The following is a 17,836-nucleotide window of genomic DNA, read 5'->3' on the forward strand; positions in this document are numbered from 1 at the left end:
TGTTCCTCCCACAATGCATCAATTCACACTTATCAACATTAATATTGGTGGAGAAGAAAAGAGTTGACGTTTTGAGTCCTCATGACCCTTCGACAGAACTTGAGTTCGAGTCCTCAAGTTCTGTCGAAGGGTCATGAGGACTCGAAACGTCAACTCTTTTCTTCTCCGCCGATGCTGCCAGACCTGCTGAGTTTTTCCAGGTAATTCTGTTTTTGTTTTGGATTTCCAGCATCCGCAGTTTTTTTGTTTTTAACATTAATATTGCCTCTGCCATGTGTCTGGCCATTTCACCAGTCCGTCTATACCCACTTGCAGTTTTCTATGATCCTGTTCAGTCTTTAATATATCACCAAGCTTTGAATTAACCACATATTTCAGAACTGTCCTGCCTGTACCCAAGCCCAGGACGTGTATGTATCACAAGAAAAGCAAGCTCCTAAAACCAAACCCTGGAGGACCTGATTGTATACTCTCTTCAGCCATGAAACATCCATCCACCAAAACTCTCTGCCTCCCATCCCTCAGCTAATTATGCACCCAAATTAGCACAATCCCCTATTTTCTGAATACGTTTGTTATGTCATATTTTATCAAGCACCTTCCAAACATCTATATAGGCAACATTCACTGTACTACCTTCATCAACCCTCTCTGTTAATCAAAGAACTCGATGCATAATCTGCCACCCGAGTGAGAATTAATTATGTCTTTGACATTGGTCTCTTGTAACTCTTTCGAGTACAAACACGTTTCCATCTGTTTCAGATGAAGTTACATTGTTTCATAGTTTGCCATTGTGAGATTTGAACTCTTGATCTTGGGGTTACAAACCCAGTACCATAACCACTTGGCTATTTAGGCCAAGCATCTTGTAGTCGTCCCATCACTGACTTTAGACTGATTGACTTCTAATTAGCTAACTTATCCCTCTATCCTTTTTGAACAAGGTGTAACATTTGCAATCCTCCAGTCCTCTGGCACCGCTCCAATATCTAAGTAGGACTGAAAAATTGTGGTCAGAGCTTCCGTTATCTCTGCTCTAGCTTCCCTCTGCAATTTCTGATGCATTCCACCTGGACCAAGTGACATATTTAATTTGAGTGATTCAAACCTATTTAGCACCTCCCTCCTATACTGTAACATAAGCTTCATCCTTTTCTTCCGTGAAGACAGATGCAAAGTACTTAATTAATTATGTCCTCTGCCTCCACAGGAACGTTTCCCTTTTAGTCCCTAATTAGCCCTACCATTCCTGTAAATATAACTTTTTCTTTATTCTTTCGTGGGATGTGGGTGTCACTGGCAAGGCCACATTTGTTGCCCAACCCTAACTGCCATTGAACCGAGTATCTTGCTGGGCCATTTCAGAGGGCAATTAAGAGTCAACCACAGTTCTGTGGGTCCGGAGTCACATGTAGGCCAGACCAGGTAAGGATGGCAGATTCCTTTCCTAAAGGACATTAGTGAACCAGGTGCGTTTTTACAACAATGAATGATAGTTTCATGGCTACCCTTACTGATACTAGCTTTCAAGTCCCAGAACATAGTCTGGGTCTCTGCATGACTAGTACAGTGACATTACCACTACATCATCATCTCCCCATAAATGTATATGTTTCTAAAAGCTTTCTTTGGTTTCCTTTTATAATACCTGCTAATCTTATCTCATTCTATTTAGTAGCACTTCTTATGTCTGTTTTCAACTTTCCTGTCCACTCTGTTTTGCCTGGGATAAGTGCATTCTGTGCCAGACATTTATCATAAACCTCTTTTTTATGTTTTATTTTAATTTCTATTTTTGTTTGTCATCCAACTTTGCATGTACTATCTTTCCTCCTTAAGGAAATATGTTTGGTTTTTTTACCTGAATTATTATTGCCTTGAAGGCCTGCCAATGCTCATTTACTGTTCTCCTGGCCAATTTTTGTTTCCACTCCATCTGTGTTAGATCAGTTTACAAATCAATTGACTCTCTTCCAGTTGGGTATTTTTACCTTTGATTTTGCTTTGTTACAGTAAACCTAATTATATTATGAACACTATTATCCAGAGGTGCCCCCTTTGGAGCACAGAGTACTTACCATCCTTTTTTCCTCAGAACTAGATTCAGCACTGCTCTCTTTCTCATTGGGCTAGAAACCTACTGATCAAGAAAATCGTTTTGTACACATTTTATGAATTCTTCACCTTCCTTTCCCTTTATGCTGTTTTTCCCGGTGTATATTAAGGTAATTGAAGCTCCTGACTTTTACTGCTCTATTATTGTTGCATTTTTCTGTGATTGGTCTACAATTTGTCTTTGTGCCTTTTCTGAACTTCTTAACCTACTTCTACTTGACATTTTCCTTGTTCAGTGAAGTCACAATAATAAATAGAAATAATTGTAGAGCATACCTGTAATATAAAATTTCACAATTCTGAAGACAAAACGCAAACTTAAGAAAATTTATCCGAGTTAGAAAATCCTGCAAAAACTTACCCTCGTAGATCTACTCTTTTGTCTGAGTCTTGGCAATTGTTTTGGAAATCTCACCTGGGTTTGGATGCTTTCATTTCCACCTACAAGTGACAAATTCTGAACAACAGAGTGTGAATTAAAGAGATGTATCATGGAACTTGAAAATTTCTCAAGATTTCTGTGGAAGGTCAATGGTCAGACATACAAGGGCAATTCATGTCACATGATACCCAAGTAGAACAGGTATGAAAAGTAATGTAGAAAAATGTGCGAGAGCAAGAAAACATGCATCAAGGCATTTGGAGTTTTCATCCTGCTCCTGTAGAAGAAAAGAAAAAGCAACTATTTCCATAATGCCTTTGACATCCTTAGATGTCGCAAAGTGCTTTACAGCTAATGAATTACTTTTGAAGTGTAGTCACTGTTACTATAGGCAAATGCAGCTATAAAAGTCCCACAGTCAGCGCATCATGATGATGATGATGATGGTCTGACAACTTGCTCTCATGGATGAAACCAGCAGAACACCGTTTATGAACACCACAACAGCAGCTGGGTTTAATATCTCATCTGAAAGACAGCCCTTCCAACAATGCAGCCGTGCTGGACTTAAGTGTCAACCTAAGTTATGTGGTCAAATTCTAGAGTGGGTCTCAAACTTGCAGACTCATAGGCAGCAGTGCTACAACTGAGCTGAGCTGACACAGTGAAACTACAATATAATACTATGACCTAGATAGAAAAAGTAGAAGCAACTTCCAGACAACTGAAAATTGCATGTGAAGCTTTAAAAAATCAATTTTTGCAGCAAGTTGAATGATTAAACAGAACCAACAAGTTTATACCAGCATGATTCCTGCTTCTCCAAATAAAATGTCAATAACATTAAACACGACTTAAATTGTCCATGAATAAGAGACACCGCCCAGTTATATTAGGTTATCCATTGTACAGTAAAACATCCAACATTTTTTTACAAAATTATTGGCCTAAAAATGTCACATTTCATCATTTGATTTGAAAGCCTTCACCAAGAATAATAATTCATACATGACATTTAGGAATCAGAAATAGTATAATACAGGATACTTTGAGAGATATTTAATTAACTGTGGTCTACATAAACCACTGCAATTAATCTCTGTTGTGCCATTATAGTTGTATTCCTCAAATCCAAACTGAAATTATCAGCAATTTTCTAAAATGCGACATGAACTCAACACTTTCTAGATGAGAAAACAAAAACAGAATTACCTGGAAAAACTCAGCAGGTCTGGCAGCATCGGCGGAGAAGAAAAGAGTTGACGTTTCGAGTCCTCATGACCCTTCGACAGAACTGAGAACTGTTCTGTCGAAGGGTCATGAGGACTCGAAACGTCAACTCTTTTCTTCTCCGCCGATGCTGCCAGACCTGCTGAGTTTTTCCAGGTAATTCTGTTTTTGTTTTGGATTTCCAGCATCCGCAGTTTTTTTGTTTTTAACTTTCTAGATGAGTATTGCAAGATCCCAGTTGGATCAATGAACTAATCACTTCCTATTAGTGGAGCAGTCCATGCTGAAGAAAACACAAGCAGAAGGTATTTCAACTACTGAAATAATTTCTTTTGTCATTTGAGTGGCACTGATAGGACTGTGGATACATTCATGGTCCTGAAACTACACTGCAAAAACTTGGTAAAGACACTAAATTCTTCTTCCACTATGCTAGCAATAAATGGGTCAAAAGTGGCTGTTAAAAAAAGCAGAGGTAGGAACTGCATTCAGCCACCATACATTTGTATCGAAGCTTCTCAAATTGTAACTTCAGGGCCCATAACTCAGGATTTTAACCCTCTAGCTAAAGAATACATGGAAATAGAGAATATAAATGAGAAAATATATAAATAGAAGCTAAATAAGTTGGTATCACACCAACAAAATTTAAGCTCAACTGCTGAGAGGTCTTGCATTCTGTTGCACGAAATTATGATCTAAACTTCCGCCATCCAACCCCTGAAAACAGTAACTTATTCTCTTCCCAGTTGCCTTATTTTTTTATTTTATCCCACCTTTTTCCTCTTCTCAAAGCATGCCACTTTCTCCAGACTGATAAGTTGTTTCTTTTTAGCTGTTTGATTGCCCTTCCCATAAATGCTAATTCCCCACAATTTTCAATTCTTTTTTTTTTTCTTACCAGGCCTTTTAACCCTAACAACACGATCAACAGGCCACAGCCTGCCAAGAACCCCACAGAAGAGAGAGAAAAAACAAACCAAATGGTTACTTTTGAACGTGCAGCACACGTGGCACTGATGAATCAAGCCTATGTACTGTTTTACAATCTTATCTATATCTTCGATTTATTTTAACTGAAAACAAATTCATCCTCTGTGCACATTCTAATTTATTTTGACTAGACAGCGAAATCTGATCAGAAAGCCTAGCTTCTTTCTTTTTAAGTAATTTGCCTTGGACGTTCAAGCATAATCACTCTAGCAACGGAAAACTTGCTGAATGGAAACTGAGAGTTTAGTGAAATGCTTTTCAACCCTGTTACTCACTGCCATTAAAGATATATATATATAGCAGATCATTTACACTCCCCACAGTGGAATTATTAGTGACTGCTGAGGATATTCTAAGCTAAGCTAATTACAAAGCAACATTCCTACTTATTGCTCCTGTCTGAAATCTTCCAATTAGATTGTGAAAAGCAAATTATCTTTTAAACGTTTATTTCGCCAACTGCACATACTTTATCTCTCAAGCATATCTGAAACTTCAAGGCAAGTTTCTGGGTTGAAAGCTGTATGAAAAATCTCACACCGTGCTGGATAGTCAATGTAATAAAAACTTCATCCCACCCACATAATGGGTTGCCAATACTATATTGGATAGAGTCTCATGTTAAATTCTGACGGACAGTTAGTGAAGGAGGATGCCTGAAGTCGATCTTTACTCAGGTTTTAGATTTATTCACAAAGTGAAATATTATCAATGTATAACTCCCGACACCACAACACACCATCAGTGTTCCTAAGTGTCTCATAATATGTGATTAACAAATAATGCTGGGTGTCCCTGCCCTTCCACCTGTATATATTTATTAAAAGTTATATAATTAACAGATTAAAATTTTATTTAGAAAAAATGTAATAATATTAACAAATATTAACAAACAATATTTCAAAACAAGAGGAAAAAAATTATGTTTCATATCCCTTTTCTTCTAGAGCCCCCAATAATATTTTGGTACAAGTACTTTTTTTTGTGAAACACTTAGATGGTGACTTACATCAACCCTTTTGATCTTGGAGATTTTCTTTTTTTTCTAACATTTGTTTCACACTAGCAATATCAATCCTTAATTGTTATCGCTTACATATTTTGTAGAAAATACATTATCCTACTAGGAAAGATTATCTACATAACACCAATGGGCAAATTGTTTTCAGTATTCCTCTTGTATAAAATTTCCCCCAAAATATTTGCCAAGTAGAATCCCAATTTCAATGCTTCCACAAGATCTAATGTTCCTGCAGCTATAATACCTTTAACAATCTTTATTTTCTTAGCTTCCCAAGCAAAAGGGCAACATTTCCCATTTTCACTGACCAAAAATATTATGAAACAAAAACAGAAAATGCTGAAAAGCTCAGGTCTAGCAGCATCTATGGAAAGAGAAAGAGTTAACGTTTTGAGTCCGTGTGACCCTTCTTCAGAGCTGAAGAGAAGTGGAAATGTGATGAAATTTATACTGTTTGAGGTGGGTGGGGGGAAGCAGGTGGAGCTGGATAGAAGGTCAGCAATAGGTGGGGACAAAGGAGGGATTGACAAAAGATGTAATAAACTAAAAAGGGAGTGTTAATGGTAGTGGTTAGTGCTAAATAAATGAGCAATAGTGGCATAAAGGTAAGAAAAACAGAATGTGATAATAGCAGAACATTGTGTGAAAGAACATCATAGAACAAGTAACAGGTGGCCCTGTAGGGGATGGGGTGGGGGAGGGGCAGTGGTGGAGAAAAATAAGGATGGGAGTGGGATTAAAAGGGGCTAAAACCACAGATAAATGAATGAAAAATAAAATAAAAATGGATAAAAAAATTAAAATGAACGTAGATAAAAGGGGATTTAAAAAGGGGGCGAAGATGGAGGGGAGAGTTCATGGTCTGGAGTTGTTGAACTCAACATTAAGTCCATAAGGCTGTAAAGTGCCTAGTTGGAAGATGAGGCGCTGTTCCTTCAGTTTGCGTTGGGCTTCACTGGAACATTGCAGCAGGCCAAAGATGGACATGTGGGCATGAGAGCAGGATGATGTGTTGAAATGGCAAGTGACAGGAAGGTGTGGGTCATGCTTGCAGACAGACTGGAGCTGTTCCGCAAAATGGTCACCCAGTCTGCATTTGGTCTCTCCGATGTAGAGGAGACCACATTGGGAGCAGTGGATGCAGTGGATCAAATTGAAGCAGGTGCAAGTGAAGCGCCGCTTCAACGGAAAGGAGCGTTTGGGCCCTTGGATGGTGAGGAGGGAAAAGGTAAAGGGGAAGGCGCCGTGATAGGGATGAGGTGTTGGGGATGATGGAGGAGTGGACAAGGGTGTCACAGAGGGAACAGTCCATACAGAATGCTGGCAGGGTGAGGGGAAGATGTGTTTGGTGGTGGCATCATGTTGGAGTTGGCAGAAATGGCAGAGGATGATCCTTTGAATGCGGAGGCTGGTGGGATGAAAAGTGAGGACAAGGGGGACCCTATCATGGTTCTGGGAGGGAGGGGAAGGAACGAGGACAGAGGCACGGGAGATGAGTCGGACATGGTTGAGGGCCCTGTCAACTGCCGTGGATGGGAAACCTCGGTTAAGGAAGAAGGAAGACATGTCAGAAGTGCTGTTAAGGAAATTGGCATCATCGGAAAAGATGCGACAGAGGCGAAGGAGCTGAGAGAATGGTATGGAGTCCTTACAGGAAGCGGGGCTTGAGGAGCTGTGGTCGTGGTAGCTGTGGGATTTAGTGGGCTTGTAATGAATAGTCTAATGAATAGGTGGATAGTCTATCACTAGAAATGGAGACAGAGAGGTCAAGGGGAGGGAAAAGAAGTGTCGGAAATGGACCATGAGAAGGTGATAGAGGGGTGGAAATTGGAAGCAAAATTGATACATTTTTCCAGATCTAGAGGAGAGCATGAGGGCACCAAAACAGTCATCGATGTATCGAAAAAAAAGTTGTGGGAGGGAGCCTGTGTAGGAGAAAGAGTTGTGGGAGGGGGCCTGAGTAGGACTGGAACAAGGAATGTTCCACATACCCCATAAAGAGACAGGTATAACTGGGACCCATGCAGGTAACCAAAGCCTTTTATTTGGAGGAAATGAGACAAGTTTAAGGAGAAATTGTTCAGTGAGAGAACAAGTTCAGCCAGGCAGAGGAGAGTGGTGGTGGATGGTGATTGTTCAGGCCTCTGTTCAAGGACAAAACGGAGAGCCCTCAGACCATCCTGGTGGGGGATGGGGGTGTAGAGGGATTGGACGTCCATGGTGAAAAGGAGGCGGTTAGGGCCAGGGAACTGGAAATTGTTGATGTGACGTAGTGCATCAGAGGAAAAGCAGATGTAGGTGGGAAGAGACTGAGCAAGGGGAGAGAGAACGGAGTCAGGATAGGAAGAAATGAGTTCTGTGGGAAGTCATTTGAGACAGAGAATCAAACTTAATCCTGGCTAAAAGGCTGACCAGTTTTGCTAGTTTTAAATGCAGAAAATATAAACAGATTAGGATTAAATTGTTACTGAACACATGATAAAATCATATTGCATTGATACTTTACAGTGTGAGGTGCTAATTGTATTAATTGGGTTAAGTGTGTACAAGTGGGGGACACTCATTGGATAATTTCTTAAGCACAAATAAAGAGACACTTATTAACATTGGTGGGTTTGTAGAGTTAGGAGCTATGCGTTTGTCACATTTCACTTCGTGAATTACTCTCAAACCTGAGTAAAGATTGACTTCCGGCCTCCATCTTCATCAACTGGCTGACACGATCAGTCTACCAGGACAGTCCAGTTTGTGGATTTTGGAGAGGAGGTAGAAGCGGGCTGTCTGAAGTTGGGAGACTGTGAGATTGAAAGCTGTTGGGGGGTAGGGGGGGCAGGGTGGAGAGATCTCCAGAGGTGATGAGGTCAGTGACAGTCCTGGAAACAATGGCTTGATGTTTGGTGGTGGGGTCATGGTCCAGGGGAAGCTAGGAAGAAATGTTCGAGAGTTGGCACTCAGCCTCTGCGAGATAGAGGTAAGTATGCCAGACAACAGCACCACCCTTGTCAGCAGGCTTGATAACAAGGTCAGGTTTGAACAGGGGGAATCTAGAAGTCGGGGACATATTTTAAGACCGAGAATGAGGAGATTTTTTTTCTCTCTTAGGGTCATTAGAATGTGGAATTCTCTTCCCCAGAAAGTAGTGGAGGCTGGGCCATTAAATTTATTCAAGGCAGAGTTAGGTAGATTTTAGATAGACAAGGGAATCAAGGGTTATGGGGTGCAAACAGGAAAGTGGAGTTGAGACCACAACCAGATCAGCTATGATCTTATTGAATGGTGGAGCAGGCTCAAAAAGGAACAAATGGTCTACTCCTGCTTCTAAGTCCTATGCTCCTATATTCCTATTAGAAATATCAGGTTTTGTTAAGGGGAAACTCTCTGGCTTGTTGTGCCAGTTACACCCTCTTTCTGCTCAGAGACCCTTACTGAACCAGTTCCAGCAGCTGCTGTGGCCAGAAAGCACCTCGCCTATAAGACTATAAGGCAGACTTTAAGTAGTGCAGGATAGTGTAAGTCATACTGATGTTGCACGAACTTGGGCCCCCTGCTGAGATGTGTAGTCCTTTCGCAGAGTGCTTAGCGCTGGGGTGCATGAGACTATTTAAATTAGCAGGCACCAAAGTTTGCATGCTGCCTGCTTCATTATAAATGGGCATGCGTAAATCACACATCACGATCTTCCAGCACCACTGACAGATAGTTGAAAAGAGAATGTTGAGTTATCCAATATACATTCTAGATTTTTCTAGTAAGGGGGGTAACATAAATGTAGCAAAGAGAAAAAAAAATAGAACAGACTGTTAAATACATAACTGAAAATACACCTTTATATTGGGTGGATGCTTCGGTTAATGGAAAAATATATTTGTGGTTGTCCCTCACATTGAAAGTGACTGAATTATTAAACGGTATCCTCCAGTGTACCTATCAGTAACCGCCAGTGTTGATCTGACAATGACAAATCCACCATGCAGCTTAATCCCAGTGAAGGACAGAGTTGATAAACATTGGTCATGAGTAGCATGATAACTTGCTGTGTTTCAAGTTTCTTCCATTGTCTACTCCTTTCACATAGTCTTATGTTTTCAAAGTGAATCTCCAGGTTATCGTGTAACGCAGCCTCATTAAGTTCACTTAGTTACACATCCTGCCTGCCAGTGTGTGTCTGGACCTTGAACTGTTTTTTTCCAAACTACAAATGTACAGCTTCTTCAGCCAGCCATAAAAACAGTTGCTGCTTTTCAGGTGATTAGAGAATTTGCTTCAACTGCTTTAACATCTTACATCCAAATGATCGAAGCAATTTGACAAGTAGTTGTTCAGTGCAAGATGTATTTGATTTTGATATACCCTCAGTGTTGGTGTCTTAACATCTGTTGCGACATAATCATGATGACAGCCAAAAAATAACATTGACTTGATTCACATAGTGGATATAACATATCTATCCCTCATTTCATCAACAAAAGCTGCTTTCATTTTGCAACTTTTAATCAAACATTCATGTAATTAGTCTTTTTTTAAAGTGTTGTACAAGACTTCAGAAAGCAACCAATACAGAAACTCTCTGGCTTGTTGTGCTAGTTACACCCTCCTTCTGCTCAGAGACAATAACTGAACCAGTTCCAGCAGCAGCTGCTGTGGCCAGAAAGCACCTTGCCTATAAGACTATAAGGCAGGCTTTCAGTAGTGCAGGCTAGTGTAAGTCATACTGATGTTGCCTGAACTTGGGCCCCCTGCTGAGGTGTGTAGTCCTTTCGCAGAGTGCTTAGTGCTGGGGTGCATGAGACTATTTAAATTAGCAGGCACCAAAGTTTGCATGCTGCCTGCTTCATTATAAATGGGCATGCGTAAATCACACATCACGATCTGTGCCCAATTTTTTGCTTTACCCAATTTTTACCCCACAAACTTATGCCTTATAATTACCAGATATTTTAAGTTAAGTAAAATGCTTTTAATACAGTCAGCTGGTTTGTTACCAATAGAGGAACCCTTACTAAAGTAGACAATAGAAAAAAAAATCTAGATTATGAGTAGCTAACATGGATTTCCAAAGTCTTGCTTACTAACCTCACTGAATTCATTGAAGAGAAAACAGAGAGAGTCAACAACATGAAGTAATATATCTAGATTTTCAAAAAGGCCTTTGATACAGAATCACATAACAAATACGGTCAGCACATGCAGAGTCAGCAGACAAGTAGCTGAATGGATAGCTAGCTAGCTGCAAGACAGAACTCTAAAGTACAGGTAAAGGGTAGTTATTCAGAGTGACAGAGGGTGGAAAGTGGGTCCCACTAGGATTAGTGCTGGAACCCCAGTTGTTTAGAACTTACATTAATGATTTAGACTTTGAAATCAAAAGCACAATTTCTAAATTTGTGGATAACACATTGGGCAGGGTGGTCAACACTAAGAAAGGTTTCAACAAATTACCTGAAGACATTAATGGGCATATAATTGGCAAATTAATTTCAACATAGCAAAATAAGAAACCTCACACTTGTCTAAGAAAAATAAGGAGGTTACCTGGAAAGTAAGAAGCTAAATGGGTAGAAGAGCAAAGGGACCTGGGAGTACTTGATTTTCAGGAGAGCCTGAACAGTCTTGTGCACAATATTGCATAGCAGTTGGGTTTGCTGCGGGGCGTTGGAAAAGTGCTTTAGATTAGGTTTAAAATTTAATGTTGATTCAACTAGCACCAGCATGACCTCCTACTTTTTTGGTCCATGGCTGCTTTCCAAGGAGCTGTCTACTCTAATTGGTAAGGCAGCAGCAGCGCCCAAACATAGCTGCTGCCTGCCTTTGTCACTGGTGCTAGGCAAGAAGCTCCTGGGGTGCCCAACAGCACTAATTGGTGCCAAGCTTGCCTCCAGGCTCACAAGAACCATGCAGGTTGGGTGCAGAGTCAGGTGCAAGAATGCATGCCTGTGTCAGACTCCTGACCCTGCATTGCAGATCTAGCACATTAACTCTGTGTTCTTCTCTCCACAGATGCTGCCAGAGCTGCTGAGTGTTTCCAGTATTTTCTAACTTTACTTGCAAACAGCCTGGGTCTCTTTCCTCTTGAAAAGAGAGGGCCGAGCGGTGACCCAGCAGAACTTAGAAAGGTTTTGACACAGCTGATGCCGAGGGTTGGATTTTCCCTGCACACTTCTGAATCCCATCTTTCAGGCCAAATTGGGGGTCAGAAGCCCACAATCTGTGGGAAACAGTCACTCAGTGTGATTTACCACAGAGTGGCCGATTAATGGCCAGAGGCCGAGCTTGCTGTCCAATTACTGGTGGATAAGGATAACAGGAGCCCTAGGGTTAAGGTGCTTAATTGGGGGAAGGCTAATTATAACAATATTAGGCAGGAACTGAGGAATCTAGACTGGAGGTGGATGTTTGAGGGCAAATCAACAACTGACATGTGGGGGGCTTTCAAACATCAGTTGATAAGAACTCAAGACCGGCATGTTCCTGCTAGGATGAAGGATAAGCATGGCAAGTTTCAGGAACCTTGGATAACGAAAGATATTGTGAGATTAGTCAAAAAGAAAAGGGAAGCATTTGTAAGGGCTAGAAGGCTGGGAACAGATGAAGCCCGTGGAGAATACAAAGAAAGTAGGAAGAAACTTAAGCAAGGAGTCAGGAGGGCTAAAAGGGGTCATGAAAAGTCCCCGGCAACCAGGATTAAAGAAAATCCCAAGGCCTTTTATACATATGTAAAAAGCAAGTGGGTAGCCAGGGAAAGGGTAAACCCACTCAGGGACAGAGGTGGAAATCTGTGTGTGGAGCCAGAAGAAATGGGAGAAACACTAAATGAATACTTCTCATCGGTATTCACCAAAGAGAAGGACTTAGCAGTCGATTTGTCTAGGGAAGAGTGTGTAGATAGCCTGGATCATGTTGAGATCAAAAAAGAGGTATTAGGCGTCTTGAAGAATATTAAGGTGGATAAGTCTCCAGGGCCAGATGTGATCTACCCCAGAGTACTGAGGGAGGCAAGGGAGGAGATTGCTGGGGCCTTGACAGAAATCTTTGTATCCTCACTGGCTATGGGTGAGGTCCCAGAGGTTTGGAGAGGATAGGAGAAGTGACAAAGATGATTGACAATGGAAGGGCAGTGGATGTTATATACATGGATTTCAGTAAGGCCTTTGACAAGGTCCCTCATGGCAGACTGGTACAGAAGGTAAAGTCGCACACTTGGAATATTGCGTGCAATTCTGGTCACCACATTACTAGAAGGATATGGAGGTGTTGGAGAGGGTGCAGAGAAGGTTTACCAGGGTGCTGCCTGGTCTGGATGTTATTAGCTATGAGGAGAGGTTGGAGAAACTCGGATTGTTCTCACTAGAGCGACGGAGATTGAGGGGCGACTTGATAGAAGTTTACAAAATTATGAGTGGCAAGGACAGAGTAGATAGTCAGAAGCTTTTTTCCCAGGGTGGAAGAGTCAATTACTAGGGAACATAGATTTAAGGTGAGAGGAGAAAACTATAAAGGAGATGTGCGGGGCAAGTTTTTTATGCCGAGGATAGTGAGTGCCTGGAATTCACTGCCAGAGGAGGTGGTGGAAGCAGGTATGATAGTGGGGTTTAAGAGGCAGCTTGACAAATACATGAATAGGATGGGAATAGAGGGATATGGACCCTGGAAGTGCAAAATGTTTTAGTTGATGGGCAATATGATCGGCGCAGGCTTGGAGGGCGGTAGGACCTGTTCCTGTGCTGTACTTTTCTTTGTTCTTAAGGGTGATTGGCATGCTAAGCTGGAGGACCAATCACAAGCCTTCCAGCTTCCAGCTTTGATATCCATTGGAGTTTTGAAGAATGGGAGGTGATCTTACTGAAACATAAGATTATGAGGAGAACTGATAGGGTGGATACAGGGAGGATGTTTCCTCTTGCGGGGAAGCTTAGAACTAGGGGTCACAGTTTAAAAATAAGAGGTCTCCCTCTTAAGACAGAAATTAGGAGCATTTTATTCCTCTAGAGGGTTGTTGGGCTGTGGAATTCTCTTCTCCAGAAAGTAGTGGATGGTGGGTCATTGAATTTATTCAAGGCTGAATTGGGGATATATTTTTCATAGGCAAGGGATCAAGTGTTATGGGAGCAGACAGGAAAATGGAGTTGAGACCACAATCAGATCAGCCATGATTTCATCAAATGGCAGAGCAGCCCTGAAAGGACAAATGGCCTACTCCTGCCCTGAAGTCCTAAAACAGCAGCATGATGTCATAGCAGGTAGAGCGGGAGAGAGTGACCCAAAACGGAGGCACCCTCCCACCAACATTTTCAAAGTCGAGGATATAGGGCTGGAACTCCACCAGACCGCACCCCCACCCCTCCCCCACCCCCCTCCCATTACTGGGAGGTCTGCAGCTACTACTGCACCCAGGCAGACAGGGAGGACCTTTAAGCCTCTGCCAGGCAGCTAAACTGGCCCCTACCACCTCCGGGAACCTGAAAGCCGGGTGGAGGCAGGGTGAAACCAGAAAACCAGCATTTTAAGCATCCATCCACCTTTGCTCTTGGCCCCTGTAGGGTGTTCAAAATCCAGCCCACAGTGTTTACACTTGTATGAAGAGTGAAACTAGAGACCATCAATTTAAGATTGTCTCCAAAAAATCCAGTAGGGAATCCAGAAGAAAATTATTTACCAAGGGAATGGTGAGAATGTGGAACTTGCTACCACAGGCAGAGGTTGGGACGAACAGTCTTGCATTTAAAGAGAGGCTAGGTAAGCATATGTGGAAGAGGAGAATAGAAAGTTATGCTGATAGTTAAATGAGGAAAGATGGGAGGAGGCTCTAGTGGAAGATAAATGCATGGACTGTTTCTGTACTGTATTTCCTGTGTAATTCTATTTCACTCCAGAATGCAAAGCACACTACTTTTACTTCTTCTGCTATGCTATAAATAATTGCAGAATGCAGAAATATTAGAAACACATTATTTCTATGATCAGATGTCCTACTTACTGATTGTTTTGTATTCAGAAACATTATTTTCCAGACATTTTTTCCCCCATTTTCTTTCTTGAAACTGTCATTGCTCTATGACAGCTCACTCATGTAAGGCAGCTTTCATGCCCAGACAGCAATGTTAACACCCTATTCAACTGAACCCAGCTGAGCCAGATTCTGTACTCACTCAATGTCTGCCCATTATCCTCTTCCCAGCAAGGGTCCGTAGACAGCAGTCAGGACTGGGAGCCCTGGTTGATTTTCCCCCGCCTGAGGCCAATTACAGCACTTTTAATGTCACCACGGCTAAGTAACGACCAGCTCAAATCAGTTAAAATACTTTGAGTAAAATTTGCATTTGTGCCGTTAAATAGAAACTAGAAGTGTAATATTCTTAAAATATTGAAATATACTCTCTAATATATATTGTGTAAGTAATAAGTGAGAAAGCAGTACACCAACTGATAAAGTATTCTTCATAGAATATTTGTTGTGATTGAAGTTTTGTTTTTCACATTTTAGAGAACGATCAAGTTGAGCCATCCACAAAATAGAAAGAAAAAGTGCAAATTCACCATTTTATTTTGCTCTTTTTAATGCAATAACTCTGAAACAACAATTAGAGAATGATCATTGTCTCTTATATGCTACTCTTTAAATTGATCAGTTGCTGAGTTTAAAGGTATTTTCATGTACATCGTTTGCAATGCTTGTCAGTGTCCATTTCCACAACAGAAAAGTCAGGAACCGACCTCGTCTCCACCATCACCCCCACCTCCCCCGACCCACAGCCCCACACATCTCTTTACACACGAAAAACCTTATCCCACTTTGCTGACATCACATGGGAGAATGACAGAGCTGGCAGTTATTGTATACCCGACAGTCATGAGGGTTTGCTGACAGTCATCTCCTGGAGTTTAGTTTGTTCACTTGGGAAATAATAGTGGGAAGGTAGTTAGGAAAGCATACATCTAAATCACTGCATCAACTTCAATAATTGCTCTTGCGGTTCACAAATTCTCAAATAATTGGATCCTAGGACACCCATTCCAAATATTTGATTGACAACTTCTTCGGTCATGACCTTGCTGTCGGGTTGCCAATGTTGAAAGAATTATAAACGAGCTCAAACACCCGATATTGTTAAGCCTCTCAATGTTCAGAAGCTTTTTGTATCTTTATAAAACTGTGTCCTTTTGCTTTCTTCACCTTTATAATAGATGATGTTCTTGCATTTTTTCATTCGATTTTTCTCCAACAAGATTTTTCAAGGGCACGAGGAAAGCATCAAAGCCTTTCTTTCTACTCTGTCTATAGACAGCAGTCAGGACTGGGAGCTCTGGTTGATTTTCCCCTGCCTTAGGCCAATTAAGCTTGCATTCTACCATTAAAAGGAAGTTGATGTTTATTGTTTATTCCACTCATTCAAGAAATTAAATAAAATGACAATTTATTCCCCTTCCACTCCAACAATTGGAAAAATTGTTCCAATTTGTTATTTTAGTAAGATTATCAACTATTAAACATGTTATTATTGACAACATACAGGAAATCTGTTCCTGTGCTCATCAGGTAGTGTGGCTCAACATAAAGTTGTTAATATGACAATCATCCCTTAAAAGAATTCTTTTAAGAACTGGAGCCGGATCTTCATCTGCCAATTGAGGTATGGTTCACAAAACACTGAAATTAATAGGGTTTCTTTTGCTGGAAAAATGATTTTCCTCTGCCTTTCTGACCCCCACACCATTTTCATGTGACCCTTTCACACATCGGGAAGGCCTTGGATGCAAGACACACATACACCTCTTCCAAGGTTGGGTCCTCATGGTGAGAACCACAGGAAAATTGTATTTCCTCACGCACACTATTTTCATGTGGTGTGGGTTTTGGAAGCACCCACCCCCCCAAAAAAAAACACTACCTTGAAGAGTACGAGACTACTGAGTGAAGTCTGCTGAGGAGTCGGGAACATTCTGAAAGGCAAGTGTAAAATGCTTCAACACCTTCAAATGTCACTATTAAAAGCTGTATTGTAATGTTGGTGTGTTTTTAATGCAGTAATTCGTCATAAGGATCTATTCTGCAAAGGTAATGGCCACATTATATTGGCATGCATTATAGTAGTTTTCCATCAGAGAAAGTACCATAATGTATTTTTTTTTTAAAAAAAACCATCAGCCTCCACCAACATGTTTTGTGTTACGATTTAAATCAACTGATAGTTCTAGCTGTTAAAAACAAAACCTGATTGTGAAAGTTTAAAAAAAAATCTCTGCACCTGATCCCTTCCATTGATTGACAGGCACTCTGCTTTGAAATGGAAATGGGACACTATTCTGTTCCATTTCAGGCAATAAAGCTGGAAGTTTATGTTATGACAACTATAGTTATCATGGATGCTGGACTGGGTTTCAAAAGCTATTCTATTAATCCAAGAACGATTGAAACTTTAAGAGGTTATAGTAACAGAATATGCCTTTGATGCAGTTAAACAATTACATTTTTTGCACTGGAGTAGTTTCTTTTTTTTTTCCAGTCTCAATGACAGTGTGGTTGAATTCAGGCTTTTATTAGGTTGTTAGGGTTTTTTCTCATTGATTTTAAAATAATTCCCATTGCTATTGCATGACTCCTGAGGACAGTACATAGTGCTTACTGGGTGAATAGCTCTGAAGGATACTGGGGAGTATGGAGGTGGCATAGGTGATCTGAGGGGGCAGGGGGTGGGTGGGGAGTAAGGGGACAGGAAGATGGCAATCTGAGGCAGTATGGAGGTGGCACTGTGTGACCTGAGGGGGCAGGGGCTGGGTGAGGAGGGTGAGGTTCAGGGGACCTTTAAATGACGTTGGGCGCTGGACTGCCGTGTTTGAAAATGAGGCAGGCCTTCTATTGGGCCCACCTCTGCACCCGCATTCCTCACGATCTCCATTGCCTCTCACGAAAATGCACCACGACCTGTGAACCCGACTGACCCCTCCGGGAAAAGACAAAATTCTGGGTAAAGTCACACATGGGGTCAGATGCACATATCAGTAGCCGCAAAAATCGCAGGTTGGGTTCTCCCAAGCCGGCAGGACAATTTGTGAGAGGTTCTCCCTCAGTTGTGGAGCCTTGCTTGAGCGTGATT

The 17,836-nt window shown here is 41.3% G+C and overlaps 1 protein-coding gene across 3 annotated transcripts in view; it reads right to left on the minus strand.

The window, feature by feature from the left end:
* Positions 1–17,836, minus strand: part of kcnt2 (potassium channel, subfamily T, member 2) — a 789,028-nt gene that overhangs the window by 616,429 nt on the left and 154,763 nt on the right. The gene's annotated exons all lie outside the window — the stretch shown is intronic.

This window comes from Carcharodon carcharias, chromosome 16 (assembly GCF_017639515.1).
Source record: "Carcharodon carcharias isolate sCarCar2 chromosome 16, sCarCar2.pri, whole genome shotgun sequence".
NCBI classification, from domain to species: domain Eukaryota; kingdom Metazoa; phylum Chordata; class Chondrichthyes; order Lamniformes; family Lamnidae; genus Carcharodon; species Carcharodon carcharias.